Genomic DNA, 22,500 nt, shown 5'->3' with positions numbered 1-22,500 from the left:
CGAATCGTACAATAATTCATAAATGACATACGTATTTAATAGACGCACAATACGTCATTTTTGCGCCGTCGGTACCGGCATTATATATACATGGGCATGCGGTTTTGAGCTTAAGCTCAAGTTCGGTTGATTGGGGTCACATTCTGCTCCGACAAACGGATCGACCCGAATCGGTTAGAGTTCAGTCGATTGTCTTGGAATCATCATTCCCTTCTCTTCTGTACTATCTATCAACTATATATATCGTATTGGAGAATTATTTAGACCGCCTAGATTCGATTTTCGCACGACAAAAGAGGTTGAGCTCTCATTTCTTAATTTTCTAGATTATTAAAATCTAGAAAATGGATTTTTATTCTTCTCTCAGCTTTATAATATCATCTGTGTTACAGCACCTTTGTGTCTCATTTGAAATCGTTCCTAATCGAGTTTAAGTAGCTCTGAGATGTGAATATGCGCGGACAAGAGTCGAACGAATCCCATTCGCATCGATCCTATCAATCGATTTCGTTTTCTTTCGCTACGGGCTTAAACCTCCAAGTTATCGAACTCTCGACTTGTTGACTCGAAAAAAAGTTCTCGTGTGAAACGAGATTTTCAATCGTGCCGAAATTCCGGAGTATAAAATATTGTGAATCAGTGAACTCTGACAATTTTGACAACTTAACAATAAGAAGAAGAGAAAGCTTAGAAGAAGCATCTGGTTAGGCGGAGCAACCCTAGGGTGTTTGTATATTGGTTGTTATAAATCGCATACGCGCATTAATTCAGTTTCATTATTTAATTTAAACAATTTGAAATTAATCAAGAGAAAATTCAAAAGAAATAGTTTTATATAAATCCTATAAAAGTTTCTATTTTAAAAAGTATAAAAATAATCCAATATTGATCCTTAAAAAGAAATATGATCTCCGAGAAGTTTTTCACTACAAAAGTGTCTCGCAGTGTACATGTAAAATATTTTCAAATCAATTACAAACGCCAGGTTTATAAATAATTCCAAATGCGCATAAATTTTGCATATTTTACAACGTTGAATTAATGAATTATATAAGTGACGTATCTCACGTGTCATCGCGTTTAACCGAGATTTAGAAATCTCGGCACGTCCCGAAGTAGATATAGATACTCTGGCAAATTACGTTTTGCCAGTGAGAGGGCTTAATTAACCTTACAATCTTCAATGACGGTACAATCGACAAAGCGGAAAGCGTGAATGTGCACGGAACACAATATACCGTTCTCGGTGATCCTCATCGATGAGGCAAAATGACGGCAGCTATAATACGCCGCCATGTCGCCTATATTTCGACGGTCCTCCTTTCGCTCTCTCCGCACGAGCACCCTCGTTAAGCGCCTACGTGTCCGTGATTCTCAATCGGCTGATCCTGGCATACCGACATTATTTTTAGACGCTTGATCGGTCACGGTTTCATCGGACTCCGTCTTTAATCTTCCTGATTTTAAACTTGCAAGTTTTAGGGAGCACATAAGAGAGATATACGTCACGGTAATTCATTATTTATACGATATGCGATTAATAATTATATAGCTTTGATAAAAATTTTTTACAAAGGTATATAGGATTTTGATAATCGTTTTAATACACTAATGCACATCGTTTATTTATTTATATACAGCGAAAATATCTGTAAAAACATTAATATCAATATTACAAAAAAATTTTGTGTACGTTACATTTTTTACGCCCATTCGCGCAAAATATAAAATACTGATAACTGAGATTACGTAACGATATAATGCAACACGTCAGTTTGCATCTCGAAGAAGAATCACTATATATAATAAAAAGATGGATATCAAAAAATCCACGACTCATCTCGCGCTGCACACATGTACGCAGATACACTCACACACATCATATACATATATATCTTGGCACATTCACAGATGCACAGTCTCGCTATCGTAGCGTACCGTCGTGTAGATGTACGTGCCCGCGACTGCCAAGAGTCACAAGAAGAGAGACTAGCGAAAAGCGAGCGGCCGAGCTAGGCAGCTATGTACGTCACGTCTGGGTTCTGGATTACATTTATATCCCCATGCCTTCCCCGTACACTCCCGGTGAACCCAGGGGGCCGATGCGCCAATACGTGCCTATAATCTTTCCCCATGTACCCTTTCACTCACTCGTGCTCGATCGCGATCATCCTCCGTCATCCCTCTCTGCGGACTATGGTCTACACAGGGGACGTATACCCCACCTTCTCTCCCCGAACCGTCCGTGCGTCCGCGCGTGATGAATCTTTCCATGCGTGTACGTGTGCATAAAAGAGCAACTACAGATGGTAGATAGTAACTCGGTTTCTCACGAATGGTGACTGCGATACCGGTAATAGATCTCTCATCTATTACTCCTGCGGGACGCTTTCTGAACGGATGTCTCGGCCATGATTCGAAAGTCCTTATCCAGCGATTTCGCGGTATTCCAACAATGCCGGGTAATGGCAGATATCGGAAGAAAAAACGTATCGATCGGCAATTCGCGATTCGTCGACAGAGTTATCAATTTGACAGAAGGATGGGACGTTCATTTATAGTCATATTGTTTCGAGCAATAAATGACAGAAGTTTTTGCTTGAAAATATAACGCTCAGAATTTACCTTAAAATTCCAAATTTTGGTAATAAAATTCTCCATCGAATTTCTGTTCAAAATTATTTTTATCAAACTCTAATATAATAATAATTGTCATAATTGTATTCCATAATGAAATAAATTTACGAGAATAATTACAAACATACATTAATGACGTTCTGATTTTCTGAATCAGGCGCTTTGGTCACAGAAACATTCTTCGCTACAAAAAATATTAATTTCTTTTCAAATACATTTTTTATTATGCTCCTTGTATATAAAAGGTATTTTCATTTGAACGCGAAAGTATCCGGTATCGATAAGCGTCCGGAAAAAGAGCGTCCCTCAACTTTTTCCTCTAAAATCCGACCCTTATTCCTTGGTTGTTCTCTCTCTCTTTCTTTCTTCCCCTCCCCTCTCTATCCCGTATAAAGGTGATTTACGAGGAAGGCTTAACACAAGCTGGTTTGTTTTTATCAATAGTTAATTCGCAATTTACATCCGTTTAAATATTCATACCGCCGTCGCCATGAAAACCCGGAGCTTTCGGTCCTCCGCATACTTATTCGTGAATTCCCGTCCCCTTTCTCTCTTATCGTTCTTCTCTCTCTCTCTCTCTCTCTCTCTCTCTCTCTCTCTCTCTCTCTCTCTCTCTCTCTCTCTCTCTTTCTCTCACTCACACTCTTTGTCTTCCTCTGTACTTCCTGCGTTATATCTCTATTCTTATTCTCTCTTTCTCTCTCTTTCTCACTTTTTCTTTCCTTTAACGCTCCCATAGGAACGACAAAACCCAGCCGGATACGTTCGAATGCTTCCGCAAGCCGAAATCTCCCACGCATTAAATTCTAAAGCCGCTCTCCAGTTTCGCGACCTACCCTCTTTCTCGCACATGATGACTCTGCGAACAAGCTTTTCGTGTCGCCAAACTTCCACTTGAAAACACTGCGATTGCGGTTACATAGGCGTTGCGAACGCGGTCAACGTGTTTGTCAAAGAGAAAAGGAAAGATATACATCCGCGTAGGCGATTTCGTGCTGACAGGCGTGAGTGATATTATAACGCGGACGTAATTAATTAAACCCGATGTTAGCGCAGTAATTCAGGCCGAATTTACTTACCAACATATGCAGGAGAGTCGGGTACACCCGGTTAATTATGCGAGTATATTTTATGAAGGAGAGAACACCATATGGTAGAAGGATTGGGTAAACATTAATTTACAATGAGCAATATGTGTAGAATTAATTAGGTATAAAAGAGCTGCGGTTTCTATCTCAAGTCTCATGAAATGCACTTTCTAATATTTCAAAGGGAAGGATATGAAATCGCAAACCATTAAAATTAAAACAGATTACATAATCAATATGTTTACGTAAATCTCTTTTAAATGTGTATTTAAGAAATATATTTTAAATACGTTAAATTATTAAATTGATATCTGGTTTTTACGATTGATTTATAGTTGACAACGTTCTGACGAAATGTGTGCAATATGTTTCTGCTGCACATACACATGTTTCGTAGCGTCTCTATAAGAGAAGAGGATATATAATCCAACTTTGTAAACATGTATATCGTGCTGAATGAATAATAATTCCTGGAAATGAAATATCACGGTCGCGCATCCCCTGCCAACTGAAAACAATTCTCATTCAGCGCGTTTGATAATTCACTCGTATTTAATAAAATGTTGATGGAAAAGTCCTCGTGCACGACTATATAGCGCATATAACTAAACTTTTCTCTCTCAAAACTCGATACTGCCGGCGCATTCGGAACAATGCGTAACGTGTAACTAAAGTTACCGAAACGCGTTACGAGAGCTCTCTCTGAGAATCGATGGATTCGATGTCAAATTTGCGAAAGTACCATCCACGCATCTCGGCCGGAAACTTTGTTTTTATTCCGTGCTCAGGACGCGAAATATATATATATATATATATATATATAGTGTATATATATATATATATGTACATATATATGACGGCAATGCCGGCCTCTCTCAGTTCACATTCGGGACCATCCTTTTTCCGAAACTTGTCAGTACGTACGCATATTTGCGTGTTTTATTCATGAAATACGTGGCTGTCTCTATCGTATCGACATGATAAGATCTGGAAATTGCATGTACGATGTTCCACCACGTAATCTTGTCGCCTTCGAAACGAGGTTCTCTGCAACGAAATGACGCAAACGCGATGTCTAGAATTTATCTAGCCTTGATATGACTACCTCTCCATGCGGATGGAAGGTTAGCCATTTTCCGTTAGATACTGTGATTGAGAGAGAAAAGCTGTATGAGAGATATCTCAGGTTTCTCGCATTTTCCAATTTAAAAAATGTAAAGGTATCAATAACTCATGAATTACAAATTCCATTAAACGTTTCGAAACCATTAAAAATTTATTAATTTCAAGATTATTCATTAGGGGAATTTTATGAAACTCAGTACAAACGAATTTACTTTTTTATTATCATAAAAATTGTGGTGAAATATTATGAAATAATTTAAGCTTAATTTTACAAAATTTTCGTTCAAGAAATGTTTAAATATAATATTAATTAATATTAAACGATGTATAATTGAATAATATTACTTTTTATATAAAATATACTATTTCGATGGATTTTACACACATCGCTTCGATAAAATTACGATAGTAATTAATTATAACACAACTTTTTTGACATATAAGTGACGAATCAGTAATGTGTTTTTGAATGATCCATATGTTTATATACATGTACACGTCGGTCATACGGGCAATGTCATGCTCTCATGTCCTTGTCGCTAATGACTCATTATCACGAGCAATCACCCCTTATACACGGCGTCGCTGCTCTTGTCTCCTATCACGTTAAAGCGCCCTTGTCGGGCTATCTTTCGACCTGCTCGCGCGTCCGCTGCATACATATTCAATCCGTCATACGATCAATTGTTAATCAATTAATTAACAGCGCGAGCGGTGCTTTAATGACAGCGCGCGATATCACCACGCCTCACGAGACTCATTTGAGTACTCTGTTCATTACCCATGCATCATAAAACACCCCTAATTCCCAGCAACACGAAAAATATGCCAACAAAAAATATTCAAATTTTTCCCATTTCGAAACAGCACATTAATATTCATAATATTCAAAAATTTGCAATAATTAACAAAATGTATTTTAAAAATACTAATAGTTTGTATGTAGAAATGCAACTTAAAAATTATATTTGTAAAACAATTAGCATTTACATACTAGTTTACATATTATTTTACGATTAGTTTACATATCGTTTACATATTAGTTACACAGTAAAAATTAACATGTAATTCTGATTAAAAAAATATGGCACAACTTTTATTTAATTTTCTCTCTAAACAAACTTAAAATCTCGATTTATACTAAATTGACGGTTTATTTTGCTATTTAGTGAAGAATTTCAATAGCCTTAATGACAGTATTAATTTACACTAATCTACATTATATAATTTATTAAATAAAATAATTTTCCTTGTTTCTATTTCCCACATTTGGGCGCCAATCACATCAGTTATATTATAATGCTGTATCAGTTATATTATAACGCTTCTTGTTTCTTTGACATCTAATATTTAGAATTGAAAACGAGCAATAACTGGTTGATTTCTTTCTCCGAGAATTAATCGAATAATGAAGGAACGCAAGAAGCATCTCGCATAGTAAAACACTTTTTCCTCCCTCGAGTACGAAAAACCGACACCCGCTTACTCCGTACACGTACGCGCGCGTATCTTACGGAAAGTTAAGCCGGTGGCTAGAGACTCTAGAGGAGGTAGTTTTTGCGCGGAAAAAAACGCTCTCGAGGAAAATAAGGCTGTCCGCACCGCCTAGCCTGGTAAAACGGATTAAAATGGAGCACGGTAAAGCGCGTGTTTGTAAAATGCGTTCTTCGTTCCTCCATTTCGTCGGTGTAACCGCCTACGTGTGTTGATATAGTTTGTTCGTTTGTACCACGGACTACGAAAAATCCCCCTTATTTCTGGGCTGTCGCGAGCATGCGAGGAGGTAAGAGAGCTCTCTCTCTCTCTCTCTCTCTCTCTCTCTCTGTCTCTCTCTCTTTCTCTGCTCTCTGTGGATGCTGGGTCGTACGAAACGCGCAGAGAGAAAGGGGTCATCGCGCGCACAGCATCTGCGCCCTTCCCACGGCTTTAACCCGTAGCGCCAGCTAGACCGACAATAAGCTGATAATTGAGCTTTTGAATAATTCCAGCTATTTAATCCGGGGTTTAATAAAGCTTCGCCCCCGTTCGCCTCCTTCTCCGCGAACGTCGTTTGGAAACACCGGTGAATTTCATTAGGGACTCATGAGCGAGGGACTCGCGAGGACCCATTAATGCGCGCAATTTCCTCGCAGCTTTTTTTCTAATAGCGAGGTTGCCGAAAGACGGAGGCGGCATAAACAAATAGTCCGGGGAAAGCTAAAAAGCAAGCGTCATTAAGCAGGTATTTCACCAGAGAAATTTTGCAATAGCACTTGTTGTGTACGACCAACGTTAATTCAAACACCCCCCCCCCCCCCCAGCAAACTTTAAATGTTCTAAAGTGCTCTAAAGCAAATTGTAATATTTTTAACAATTTTTTTTTATTACTTTTCTAGATGTGCAAATCATGTAATTTATGTACTTATGTAAAGCTCGGCACTTTTGCAGCGATAAGAATTTATCTATACTCATTCTCCGTCTGGCATGTTAACGCTCGTTATTTAGGGCACTGTGCCGGACCGATATCGCGGTTTATGTGAGAACGAGTGTTTAGTATCGCGGGTTCTTTCATCGGTAGATTAGTTAATTTCGGTACCGCACCGCCATGGTCCCCGGATCCCCGATGTAATTAGCTGTACAATAGGAAACAGCAGTTCCCCGCGCCTCTCTATCGCATCGACGATGTAACGTCTAAACCAATCTCCGGCAGCAGACAATTATTACACCCGCATTTCATACATAATCCTCTAACCCTCCACCTCCTCTTTCCCGGAGGTGGTATTGCGGACAAAAGTATTCCCCGGGGTTAATACGAACTGCATTAGGTGAACACCGACCGTGTATACTTCTGTAAATGATCAGTTGCAATGGTTAAATGCATTCACTTAACGAGCGTTTATCGTTTTACGTTTCTCTCTTTTTCTTTCTATCGGTCCTTTCACTTCTCAAACCCTAGAAAGATAATTTTCTTTCTTAAAGTTATTATAGATGTAAATCAAACTAAATAAAGATTTAGCATGTACAAACAAGCATTACGTACAAGTATTACATGTACTATATAAAATTATCTTTTTTATTGACAAAAGTTCTTATGTTTTAAGGATAATAACAATATAAAAATTTATAACAACATCCATGATAATTAAAAATAATATTAAAATTATTTGTTCTATACTCTTTCTTCAAATAGATAAATATTATTTAAAAGTCTTTTTTTCCTTTCTTAAGTTTTTTTAAATTTTTGACACTTTAATTATTTTTAAGTCAAATATTCAAATTTTTTTTTGAAAAGTAATTTTGAATACAAAAAGTAATGGATTAAAACATTAGGATATAACATGGTATATTTGAACAAAATTAATTATTCGTATAGTTAATTATTTATTTGCCTGGATTAATATCATCTTACATTTCGTTGAATAGCTGATGTTTAACGATCATGTGATTATCAAAAGTAATCATTAAAAATAAGCTTAATTAATTAGTTAATATTAGTAACATTCGAAATATAATAATTGGCGATCTAATAACAGAAGCGAGATTCTAGTATAATCGATGATTTAATAATACCACAAATCAGTAATTACCCAAATTAGAAATCCAGTCGTATTTATGTGAATAGGTAAATAAGAGAGTTAAGTCATTTATCAATCTGCATATATCTCAAAATTCTATTATTAATATTGAAGAATACTATGTTTTGATCACTCATAATAATTCTTTAGATATTTTACAAAGGTTCTATAAAAAAATAAGTTTCTTTTTCCATAATTTTTGATAAAAAATAAATTTAAGCATATTTATAAATTAGAAAGAAAGTATAAAAAAATTTAAATAATTGGGAAACAGAGTAAAAAAATGATAAAACAAATAGCCGATATATGTATATAAACATATAAAATAAATGTGTATAAACGTGCATAGTCACGTTGAAATTATTTTCACGACGATTTTGAGTATTTTGCCAGGGGGACTTCTAGTAACACTACTCTGACATGGTTTAATCCTAAATATCAATATATACATTATAATATCGATCTTTTTGATTGTAGTCTTAAGCGCTGATAAACTTGAGCGTACAGCTATTAAACATCGTGGAGGATCGGTAATAGAAGCCACTTCCTGAAGTAGTCGTGGTCAGTTTATGTAGAGACTTCATGCTTCCGAGGGGCGGGCAGACACACACGCATATATTTTGTCGTACACACTTGCCTTGTAAAGCGCGTACACATACCAACCTAACGCGGCTATGTACTAGGGTAACACAATCGGTTAGCAACCCGCGCCCAATATCCATATATAGGCATCAAAGGGAATTCCTACCTTGTAACATACAGAGGTTGGTGCTCTCCGCAGGCTCCTTGATTGTTGGCATAGTTAAAATGTTATTGTCAGATATACGATCGCCACGTGAGGCCTGCTTTTAATCAATCCATTTATAGTTTATCAAAATTGCAGATATATCGGTCCCGCAGATTATTCCTTTTACAGCCATATATGTCGATTTATATAATAAGTTCTTGAATCTCTCTATTTCTCTCTCATTTTGGATCTAATTGATTTAATAAATGAATACTCCAAATGCAATAGTATATTATAATTAATTTGATATTCACAAATGGAATAATTGAGACACTAAAATACACGGAGTATTACAATGATTATATAATACATTAAAATGTAAATATATTTTTTAATGAAAAAAATATCAACAAAGATATACTAAAAACATATTGTAAATATCCGAGTCTTTAAAAGGAGAAAAAGAAATATATTTACATGTATGTGTATATATGTAGCTGAAGATTCCTATATTTTTCTTCTCTTTCCTTATAAATCCGCCTCTCCTATCGTCTGTTCTTCTAGTGAGCTATAAGACTCATGAAAATTTCCGTGCGAGAATACAATTTTTATGAACTAAGAGAGCAAGAGACCGCAAAAACTTACATATTTATACTTACATGCTTTAGCTTTTTTTCATGTATCCGTTAATTACTTACATTCGAATAATTGATATATATAGTTGTTATATTTGGTGGATATGATCCTTTTCTTTCATAAAATTTGATCCTCCTATCCCATATAATAAGAAAATTCCTTTATCAAAAAACTGCTGAACAAGTGTCTGAAACATAGAGTAAGAGCGACTTTTTTGATCGTTGACCTGTTTTTGGTCTGATAGCTCGTTCGACTCAAGACGTATGTCTTATTCGTCTGATTTCGAGAAATACTTGTTACGCCCTTTCGACGATTCATTCCTCCACAGTACGTAACGTATAAATAAATTAAGAATCAGAAATTAGAAATAGCGTACGTTTGAAACGTAATGTATTTTTAGTTCAAATTTAGTGGTTCTGAAATGATTCATTACCTTTTATTTAAACATTTGTATAGTTTATTTATCTTTATATATTTATATTTATACATAAATTCATGAGAGAATAAATTTTGTCTTGTATTTTGTCGCAAGTTATAGATCATTAAAACGAATTTTATGAATTTGAAACACTATACATATATATACATATATATGATTGAAAATGATTGAATGTTAAAATAAATAATACTTCCCGGTATAAAAAAAAATTGTTTCAGTTTTGTTTCACAATAACAATTGATAGCAATTGATCGATCTCTTTAATCGGATGGTAACAATTTGCCGCATCAATTTTACACTTTTTTTTTCTACGAATTGGAATGTTGGATTTGATGCTCGCACAAATGTTATTTATGATTTATTGCTTTTTAATGTCCATCTGTCAAATTTACTTGATATAATCTTCATGTTATCGCTCCAAGCTCGCTTCAATTCCAAATTGATGATTTCAACGTCGCAAAAATTACTCCTTTCAATTAATATTGAATTGAACACTGAGCGAAAAGTTTAAATATTTATAGTAGTATATAGCGTAGTAACATGCAATATGTATATTATGTGGCTTTCTCAATTTATAATATTTTTCATGCCGTGATGTCAAAAGTTAAAATGAAACATCTTTGATGCTGAGAAGATGGAAACACGGCGGTTGTTGTTTATTCGACAGTTACACTGTATCGTATTATCCTTTTAGGTATACTCGTGTTATATAGTTTATATACATGGCAAAGTGGAAAATTACTAACTTCTTGCTTATTCTGGCAATTCTCGGCACGCATTCCCCATTCACGATCTCTTTTCTCGCTATCCGTCTTCTCGCTCCTTTTATCGCGGAGTGGTGTTTCCTTGCGGAATGCGAATAACATGACCCGGTGTAATTTTCTGGTAACCGCAGAACATTAAGCCGCTTCTATATTAAACATTACACGCGTTTGTGGGTGTACATTAGTTTATTAGCATATATTTTAATGTGTCAGAGCGTACGCACGAATTTCGCGCCCACGCGTGTCAATCCCATGTATATTTTAATATATCTATCTTTCTCTCTCTGTCCGTCGTTACGCCCTTTATGACTACCGGACCATGATTATTTCAGTCGTTTAATTGATATAAACACCGAGCCAATAATTATTAATTTCATGAAATATTAATACTCCATGTACGTCCGCTTTAAATGACCAACCGTCCGCGAACTGATAATCGTCCAAAGCGCCCGAAGCGCTGCAATTACGTTAGAATTGATTTCGAATTTCTGCGATGCTACTTGCTTGCAAATGATTTGTATTATTTTTAAGATAGCTACTTATTAGTGTCTGTTAAATGCTATATTTTCTGGTTTTATATTTTTTTTCTCCTGTTTTACCGATATAATGTTTTAGCTGCAGTATATAAATTATTTTATATATGAAAATTAGTTTTATTAATTTTTTCACGTGCATGTGTATAAAGATAATAGTATAGTGTTTCCAATTATTGAAATGCAAGGAAATATTGGTTTGTTGTACATAAAAAGTTATAATTATTTGCATGTATATAGATAGAGAGTTGGTCATTTTATCTATCTTCTCAGAGGATCAAAAAACGTAAATTAAACGATTTAATAAAATATCAGCATTTGGTGTATACATTTCACATTTCTGGTCTCACTATACTACTTATCAATTGAATTTCAATTTGATTATACATTCAGACATCTCGCAAGGATATATTCGTGCGATTCATTTGCCATTCAGTGCCATCGAACCTAACGTATCGACGCTTAACGACATAATTCATTCGGTCCTCCGACATCCCGAAATGTAGCTCGATTTATTCCGATCGCGTGGTTTATCATGCGATGTATTGCATTCGGTCCACCACGTCTGACGCTCATGTTACTGCTAACGCGCCATTTGAGATGAGAACGTTCCGCGAGAGAACGTGCCATTTGCAGCCACCGCTGTGTGTCACGATGCGGGCAAAATAGATATAAATAGCCCGTGTTGTGCGGTGATGTTCTCGAAGTGGAGCAGGGACAGGACGCGCGGGGTTGTCTTTCAAAATGTCTCAAAGGATGCGTGATGACGTGACGATGCGAACACGTGACGAAGAAAAAAAAAAAAAAAAGGACGCCCAGGATGATACGTCGTGCAACGTTTTGCATTTTCTCCCTTATGAATATGTTATCAGAATGTCTCTTGATGGGTTTCACGTGCGTGTCCCCGGTCACGCGCGGACAAATTTACTGTCAATATTTGTTCGTCCTCGCATGCGATCCGTCAAAATCTCTCACACATTTATGTGTATACAACATCTCACGTGATTCGCTCTCGCTTCGATTTTATTAATCAAAGCTTCGGAAGAAAAAGAGCAATATATGTACCTATCAATATCTAAAATATTTTGTATCACAGAGAAACAAGATATATCGATATATACTGTATATCGTAAGCGTCACAGGCGTGATATTTATCCCACGGGAATATTTTGGCGTATTTCGTGGTCGATGGTTTTCCTGTCGTGCTTCGCAACCTACCGACAGTTCGTCCCTCCGCCAAAATAATGCCTGGACACTCAAAAAAAAAAAAAAAAAAAAAAAAAAAAAAAAACTCTGCGAGCTACTTCAAAACCCGCACTCGTGTCCGTGAAGCAATCCTCGCAAAAGAAAAAGAATCAAATATATTTATACATTTTGCGCGCGCGTGCGGGTAAAGTAACGCGAGTCGCGGTTAAAGCAACGTGTTTGGCGGTAGAAATACCGGAGAACTGCACTTGACACCTGTGCCCCGAATTCGGGATTTCTACCCTACCACTTCTTCTCCGCTTCCCCTCTCGTTGTAACCTCTTGTCAACCCCACACACAGCTAGCTAGCCAGAATCCCCGTATCCGACGTAGTAGCCTTTCCCTCTCCCCACTTTTACCCCTTTTTCCCCTCCTCCCTTCGTCCGCTCGCCACTTTGATTCCTGCAACTGGCCCTCTGCAAAATTACCTACCTACGGCGAACTCGCGTTGAGGTTTTGCGGTGCGGCCGGCCGCGCGGTATATCAACGTTACTGCAACACGGAGTTACGTTTTGCAGTGTGTTGCGCGCGCGTGCGGCCGACTCGGCCCAATTTTACATGCAATTTCGCGGTGGCGAGCGATCCGCAGAGAGAGAGAGAGAGAGAGAGAGAGACAGACAGAGAGAGAGAGAGAGGGGGGAGGAAAACGTCGAGGTTTTTAATTATATCTACCCGGTCGAGCCAGTCGGTGGGATATTAACCGGAAATCATTCTGACCGCTACAAGCCGCTGCTATCGACATTGTGTGCCGCCCCGTGCCTGGCAGCCCCGGGAGAAAGGGGTAGATGCGAGACAAAAATGGAACTTTCTGGTGAACAATCACGGATTGTTGCGTTGCATCCGTTACGGCGGATAATCCGAACGATGGGAATATTTTTGATGCTCGCGCGTTAATTGTCATTGGAGTTTTAAACATCGCGTAAAGCGACCCTCGTCAGAGGACAGCTTGATAAAGATGAAAAATTATGCATAATATAAAATTTTTTTTGTAATTATTGCAATTATCAGCTCTACATTCTTTTTGAATAATAAATTATATGTTACTATTAATTTAATTAATATCCTATTATTATTTTAAAGTAAAATTTTGTAAATGTCATTTAATTATTATCATTTTAGGAATATATTCTTTTTATTCATATTTATTTTACATTTATTATATGTATTCTCTCTATTACCATTCCATATAAATTGGAATTTGTTCGTATTATCAAACGCAAAGACTCATTTGCACATTCACGTAATTCTCGGCGGAGAACACAAATATTTTATATTCGAACGGTATCAGGTGCAGATGATCGTTTTGCAAGAGTACGTTCCTCGGTGTGTTGATTTATCATCGTATACCGCCTATTGTATATATTCCCGCGAATGTCATTAACCGCGAATGATATCGAGACCTCAGTATGGCTATCGTTATCGAACGTGGGACGTTTCTATTAAGTGCACGGGAAGTGAATGCGGGCGAACGATGAGAATATTTTTTCGCGCTGAATCGTATTTCTGCCATTAACATGACCAATCTTGAAGGAAACGAGAAAGCGCAGTCTTCAACAAATCATTATTGCGCGAGTCATTTTATTTTCTCAGACGAGAAATAGAAAATAAAAAATTTCCTAAAGATGTACATATATTATATACAAAATCTCTCTCACAAGCGATGTAATATATATTTGTAATTTTATTTATATAATTTATCTGAAAGATATTTTATTCTCCTTAATTATTTCGCACAAATATAAAGGCAAATATTAAATATCTTGATATTTAAGCACACAGATGCAAGAAATGTTATTGCCTGGCGATTAATACTCGGTGACAAGAAATACATTTACGTGAATAAAGCGACAAGCGAGCACTCAAACTGCTATTCTACTCGGCTTTAACAGTGTCACAGATCCTGACATGGGGTAACGTATATGTGGTTCACTTTTCGAGACCGTTTTCGAACGTTGCTGCTATCGACAGACGGCCGAAGAGTATGCGAAGAAAAAATATTCCCGACATTTCGCGTGCGCTTCTCTCTTTTCACACGCGTGTCCATTCGCTCGGTTTGAACGGCTTTTATACACATGCCAGGGTTGCATCCGCTCGGCTAGCGATGATGATACATCAAATGCAGCTGAGAACGAGTACGCTCGCGAATGTGATTTGTCGTTGCACAGTGCGACGGCGGAAAGGAATAGATCGTTAAAGACGCTCTTGTGAAGTCGTCTCTCTTGGCAAACGACATTCGCGAACGCTATACTTATGTAAACCTAGCTTTTAGTTCATGCCAAATATACAAGTCATTAAAATAAAACACCGTATATTTGTTAGAACTAACATATCTTTCGCTTCTTTTTTTTTTATCAAATACTACATTAAATAATTAAATCTTCTTTAATAGTATTAATCTAATATACAAAATTCATATACACACAATATTAATTTCTCAGTATTTTTAAATAAAATAATATCAGTATTTCTAAATAAAATATAAAAATATATATGTTGAATGATGTATCAAAAACCAAACAATGTAATTCATTCGGCAACTGCAGTGCTGAAGAAGAATGGTGTTAAGTGCATGCGGCATGAATAAAGTTCACTCAATAGTCACAAAGTTTTGTTTCGTCCTAAATTCAACGTGCTATATATATATATATATATATATATATATATATATATGTATACGCCGAGCGCGTGCTCATTAAAAGTACGATTCATTTCCATTAAGTGCACCAAGGGATGATCACCCCGGGGGAATCGTCTGCCTAGTTTCGTGTATATAGCGAATTAAGTCGTTAATGCCAAACACCTCGGCCGCCAGTCGTCCAAAATTTGGGAAATTACAAAGTTTGGTTACACACTGTCGGAGAGAATGCGCCGGAGAATGGGAAGAGTTCTGATCCTCAGGAGTCTGTTTACGTATTTTACTGATAATTAGATTTGACACTGAAATTTGTGAATGCACCCTCGAAGTACAGACTTCGTGCATTATCTCGTGGATTGTCCCGGTGAATGACCTGTGAGAAATTATTGCCTTCCGACATTGTACAAGAATTCTGTAAATAATGCAACGTCAGTTTTGCTCTCTAAACTAACTGGCGAAATAGATAATCGAAGCTGTATGTTTTAAATTGAAAAATGATTTGGACAATTTAAATATTTTAACTTTTAAATATTTAAATATTTTTCGAAAATATTTTAACGCTGTTCTTTAGCTACAAGCATATTTAGATGTAATTTTATTTTATTCAAACAATAAGTATAAATCTTCAATTTTATTGAGTATTGCGATATGGCGTGAGAAATGAAATGTAATCCAAATATCATAAGTAATTTTAAACATAAAGAATATTACACGTTTAAAAAATTGCAGTATCAGAAATTTTTTTCACTTCTTTCTTATGTAAATATTGTAAATATTTTAAACGAAAAACGTCCATCTAAAAATTTTTAGTCACCTAACGTAGCTATTACTTTAAATACCGTTTAAATTTATGTATGTTTCTGTATTATTTGTGCTCTTAAAAAGTGACGTACAAATGTGTTAAGTAGATTTCACCAGCTCTCTAATGCAGTTTCCCTTTAATGCAACGTTAATTAACTAACTTTCAGGGGTAGAGTCAACAAATGCGCAACTCTGTAACATTCACGGTCTTTCACTTAATGAATCCCACTAGTGCTCGAATTATCATTTCGGTACAAGTTTTATACATCTCTTTCGTACATCGGTGCTGAATCTGTATTTTGCGAATAAAAGTTCCCTTACGAAAAAATATAAAATTGAATTTTTAGACCAATAGAGTGGAGAAAAATTGCGAAGGAGAAAAATGTAAAAATATACACATATTATATGAAATGGCAACCTTTGTTCGCACCAGCATTGCGTATTTTTAATTGCATGCCATGTTTTTTAGTTGTCATGGGTCATGCAAAATTGTAAAATTGTTCGTACGTAACAAAACGTGATGAGATGTCGCAGTGTCAAAGTATCACAAATTTTATGATTAATTTGATCACTTATAAAAAAGAAAATTCTGCTAATATTTTATAATATACATCCCGATTTATGATATAAATATTTATTTATTACTAATTATATATTTTTCCCATCATTTCTTACTTTGCTAAAATGAACAATTTACTTTGACTTAATATGGGGCAAAAATTTAATGACGTCGTAACGACGGACGTATGGTGAGATGATGGCCATCGTATACGACGCAGATATATTTTTAAACATATTTTTCATACGACCACTTTCGGTCCCGTCGAAATTGGTAATTCCTTTGAGCCGTGCTTCTGGAAGCGGAAGCGGAAAGAACTACCCGGAACATTATCATTTATATGAAATCCTTTGCGCGTCCTTATGCATAGTCATTATCCCGTCGCTTTTCAGTGCTGTCCCTTCAGAAGGAAACGGAGAAGCCGACGAGAGGGAGAATAACAAGAGTAGTAGTTCGATACACGTACATACGCGCAGGGAAACGTGACATTCTTAATTAAAGGGCGCTAGTCAAGCTTCTTACTTTTATTATAGGCATTAATTTGAGCTACGTTCAATTACATGCGCTTTTGAGGGACGATCTAGCTTTCCGCAATTTAACGTTTGCGAGCAAATTAATTTTAGAGATCGGCGGATGTGAATTACGTGCCAGTTGACATCACGTAAAATCTAATCAAGTCTCGGTAAAATGGTAATATTTGTAAAAAAAATTGAATATTTATTTCTATTTTATCTGAACTGATTTTTTTTTAGAAACGATAATTATAATTAGGATTTCTGCTAGAAATATTGGAGATGCATATTTTATGTAGAGAAGAGAGAGACAGAGATACTTTACTATAGTAATAGTATTTAGTTTTCGAGAATAAAATATTTTATGAAAATGTTCATATTTGATAACATGTAAATAAGGTTGGAGTATATTTGAAAATACATCATACGTACTTTTGCTTGGGTTTCTGTAAAAGTATACACAGCGAGCTATATTAATATTTTTATAAAATATAAAAGTTCATTCAAATATACGTATGTAAAAAAAAAAGCATTGAGATCTTGAGTGGGATATATAACATGAATAACGTTCCTATCGTGTCTTTAAACTCTGTCAAAACAGAAATGTATTTCGGTAAAATTAAAAATACCATCACACTTTTTTCAAGGATCAATATGCTATTCCGATCTCTAATTATATATAAATAAATTTGTTATTTCTCTTACGCGGAAATAATATAAAAAAAATAGATAAATAAATATATGTATATAGTATGAATATTCTCGTAAAGGTACGACGTTTTACCGTGATATAACAGCGTAGGGACGTAAGGATAAAACTTTTCGCGAGCTTTTCTTTATTTAAGGCGACAGAGTGTACTTTCTCCGCGAGAGAAAGAGAGAGAAAGAGAGAGAGAGAGAGAGAGAGAGAGAGAGAGAGAGAGAGAGAGAGAGAAGCTTTAATGCAACATATAAGTATGACGACGATTTACTTCCTTCGCTGTTATATTTTTCTGCCTCGAAAGACAAAGCGCCGGTGTGAAATCTGAATATCTGAGGGCACGGAGCATAACGTTATACTCGCGGCAGCGAGTACGTGGGGGGGTTGTGCATATATGGGGAGTATGCGGTGCGCTTCATCATTCTCGATCTCGTATGTAAGGCGCATGTATGTACCATACATGGGCTATACTTACGCGGAATACCCGCGTGTAATACCGAAACTTCTACGGGGTAAAGCTGTCGCACGTTTACGACGGATAGGTAGATATATATATATATATATTCGCGTATAACTTTGATCGCGTAATTCGAGATGCGCGCGATAATTTTGGAGATAAAATCCGGGAGATGTAGAAATGTGATATTGTTACAACGAATTCGCGTTCGAACGACGCGATGAAAGCTCGGGAAACGAATTTATCGCACGCGTTGGCAGTCGGACGGCTTCCTGTTTCGCGATAGTAATTCGAGAACTTGATCGAGCAACGAACATTGAAACAAATAAGAGACTCGCTCAAAAGGGACGACGCGTGTTTAAGAATATAATAGATTTCCATCGAATCCCCACTGACATAGATTCCATTCAGAAACAGCATTGTATTGTTAAATTTAATGCCACGTGGATTAAATGTAATTTCAGTTGAATTATTATAAAGTGGGCGCTTAAAATTGAGAAAATGTAAAATTCGCGAAAAATGAACGGTGAAAGAATATGATATTGCTTATGCGATTCGATAATATACATATTTTTGTGCATTTCGTTGCAAATGGGATTTCGCGAGTTTCCGTTTTCCATATTTAATTTCCTGCGGTGATTTGCATTAAAATTAATCATTTCTCATATTTTATATTCGATAAAATTAAATGCATGAAAATGTAAGTTGATCTATATGTTGCTTGCTTGAATTAAAATTTTGTCAAATGAGGACAGTTAAGTTATAAAATACTCGATGGAATAATTGTAAGTAAATAAATAAATAAATATATAAACCCCTAAATAGATAGAGAAAGAAAATTTTAACATTCATAATAAAGTGTATTCGCGTAGTTGAGTATCGTACGGTTTGTTTATACTTATTATGAAATTCATCATACGTATCAAAGGTCATTGTTTTTGATGACATTGCATTTCATTTGAATGAAAATCGCATACGAGTGAAAGCTATCGATTTAACTACCGGTTGATTCATCATTGTATATAGGTCACAGTATAGCGACACACTTGACAGAAAATTCGATATCGATCGTTTTCTCATACTCGCTACGCGAGATTCCGATGATAATCGAAGCACCGTAAAGGCAATTTGGCAACTACCTATATCGAACACGAAAAGAACAAAAAAGACGAAGCGAGTAGCTAGTTAAATGCGAACGCGGAAAAGAGAAGAAAAAGGAGGACGGGAACACACGATATTATTCAGATGCTTGGAGGAAGCCGCCCTTGGGAATAACTCCCTTTTAAACCGATCGGCCTCTTTAAAGTTCCTCCTCGCGACGACTTCTCAAAAGTGGCGCACAATTTTTCGTATATAAAGAAAAAAAAAGGGACAAATGCAACGGCGACGGTAGGTGCGATACATAGGGACTGCGCGGTGATGTAGATACACATATATGAACAGAATCCGTCGTGATTCGTGATCACCAGGTAAGGCTCGTGCGAGGAGACGGGGGGTGGCTCGCTACGAGGAGACAGTGGCTCCCTGCGGTACACGGAAGGATCCTTGAATCCATTACGACGGAAGCGGAAGACGGTGTATCCGCGACGGATCCGCCGGCGGTCGGTGGTGTTTCGCGTCAAATGGAATCGGACGGGGACTTGATCTGGTTACCCGTGTCGAGTGTCGTGCACGCGAAGAGAGGATTATATGCGATGAAGCCGATAATACGACACAGGGTGCTGTGCCCATGTCCAGTGACAGATTTAGAACGTTCATTTCAGACGTGATCTAGACACATTGTGTATATATATATATATATTATATATGTACATTTCAAAGATTCAATGTAAAAGATAAACTAATCGAATAAAAGTGTCGTAATGTATTTTTAAATATGTATCTTTAAATGAAAATGTTTGCTTTTAATTAATATACAGCGTGTCAATTTGCATGAATAAAATAGGAATTGTAAGTTTGCAATACATTTAAATATTATTCGTAAAGGTGGATAAAATAACATGAGAATTCTGCATAACGTGGAATTTTATATCTCGTGTTCGCGAGAAAAAAACTTCTCGATATCTATTTAATATATATTTTTATGATATACGTTAGGAACTTTTGTTAATAATAAGATATATTTACTATCAAAATAATAACAAAATTATATTATATACTGACTTCGTTGCATTTTGTTGAAAATATTTTCTGTCGGCAAAATGAAATTATTGCGCAAACGCGTGCAAAACATGAGAATTAAATAAACAATACAAAACACGGTGACAATGTGCGAGCAAATTGTACGAAATAACAGTGAAACGGATATTAAAGGGAAAGTTTGCAAGTATTTTTCACTTGCACGCTATCACGTTTCTGTATCAGCAATATGAGAGAAAAATACGCTATACTATAATTTTCTATATAAATTACATTTACTTTATATATTGTATATATAATCGGTGACATTAACTCTAAAAGAGCGTAGAATGTATAATCACGCGAAACAAGATTGTTAACTAGATATCGAGCCGATGATAAAGATTTTGCATCAGAATAAATACACACACATACACACGTATAATGTAAAACTATAGTATATTTTACATAAACTTTTCACACGTCGGAACTTCGAGCTGCAGCGATGAGCGAAAGAAAAACAAAGTAACGATCGCTCGCCGAGTTGCAGGGAATTGCTGCGCGTGTTATATAGAATATACAGTTATCACTTGCAGTGTAAACTGGCGATTTATTAGCGGAGCATTAAATCGAGAACATACATACTAGTATACCTAGTGCATTTTCATCCTTTCTCGTGCTTCTTTCCCTCGTCTCGCCGATGTGTGTTCGCCTTCTTTTTTTACGTTTCAGCATTACCTTTGCGATCCAGTGCTTCTCCGGGTTAGTTTTATTTATTTCCCGTTCGAAACTTATACGTACTGCGCCTGCAAATGAAATATCATAGCCGTACGCGGTGCAAAGTCTCGAAAAGTGTCTGTGACGGTTCAGCACGGTTACCGGACTAATTAGACTTTATTGCACTCATGGTAAAGTGATTTAATTGGAAACGCTTGCGCGCTTTACACGGCGCGATATTTGTGAGATGATTGGCCGAATTGAGAGATTGAAAATCTCGCCACGGTGAGAAAAATCTCGCGTCGAGGCAGCAGCCTCGCAGAAGGAAAAAAAAAGAAAAAAAAAACAAACCAATGACTTGTCAAGACTTTTTAAACGGTATACATTTTACAGTAAGAGAATAAACGCTGAAAAACACCGACACATGTTACCGAGTATTTTTTATTCATTTATAATCGAGCTCGTTTTATAAACCGGTGTGTTTTATAAAATTTAGATACAAAAAGGGTGTAGTTTTTATCATGCGTTTAAATTATAATAAGGGTAGATGAGATAGATTGATACAAAATAACATACACTTCTCTCCCTTTATTCGTACCTTTGAATCTAAATGTAATTTATCACAATAAGGGAAATATATGAAGACCTATGATGTGAGGTGGATGAAACGTACTTTGCTGAACCGAAAAATGTGGTAGGTAGGAGCGCTTGTTCGGTAGTTATAACTTTATTCTCAATTGACAATATTCTTTCCAAGTGATAAATGAAGGTTTTTCCGTTTTTACAAGAGCTTAAACACAATCTATACTTACAGATTAAATGTAGCAACATTTATAGATTAACACTACGTAGCGAGTTATAATGCACATTAAAAGCGATTCGCAGCTTTCGCATTGTCTCATGTGCCTTGCTCTGTGAATTCTATCGATAATAAAGGAGAGGCTCTGCCATTGTGTTGTAATCGCAATCGTGCATTCGGCTTACATTTTTCCTTCGCGCTTGTTGAATATCGATCGGTAAACTTCAACATCCTTTACAAGGATCCTTTTGTTATCGAATCGCTTCGAAGCGATTTTAGACTTTTCTCCTTAACTTCATAGTCATGTAATTAGAGAAAAAAATGCGTTTTAATTTCCATTAATATCCACGATATTAAAACATATATTTTATTTACTCATTTAGCGTAAAATTTATGTAGCTATTTATTTCGAAATTAGATCAAGATCTAATCTAAACATGAGGCATTAATCAAA

At 36.1% G+C, this 22,500-nt stretch overlaps 1 protein-coding gene and 1 long non-coding RNA gene across 2 annotated transcripts in view; one reads left to right on the top strand and one right to left on the bottom strand.

The window, feature by feature from the left end:
- Fuctc (alpha-(1,3)-fucosyltransferase C) overlaps positions 1–22,500 on the top strand; it is a 124,493-nt gene that overhangs the window by 1,846 nt on the left and 100,147 nt on the right. The gene's annotated exons all lie outside the window — the stretch shown is intronic.
- Positions 8,711–9,682, bottom strand: LOC140668053 (uncharacterized). The gene is made up of 3 exons (XR_012047110.1): positions 9,609–9,682; positions 9,153–9,381; positions 8,711–9,083 (listed from the first exon to the last, which is right to left on the bottom strand). It is a non-coding gene; the product is annotated as an uncharacterized lncRNA (long non-coding RNA).

Source organism: Anoplolepis gracilipes, chromosome 7 (genome assembly GCF_047496725.1).
Source record: "Anoplolepis gracilipes chromosome 7, ASM4749672v1, whole genome shotgun sequence".
NCBI lineage: Eukaryota > Metazoa > Arthropoda > Insecta > Hymenoptera > Formicidae > Anoplolepis > Anoplolepis gracilipes.
Note: the sequence above shows the minus strand (reverse complement) of the source record. Positions and strands in the feature narration are given on the sequence as shown.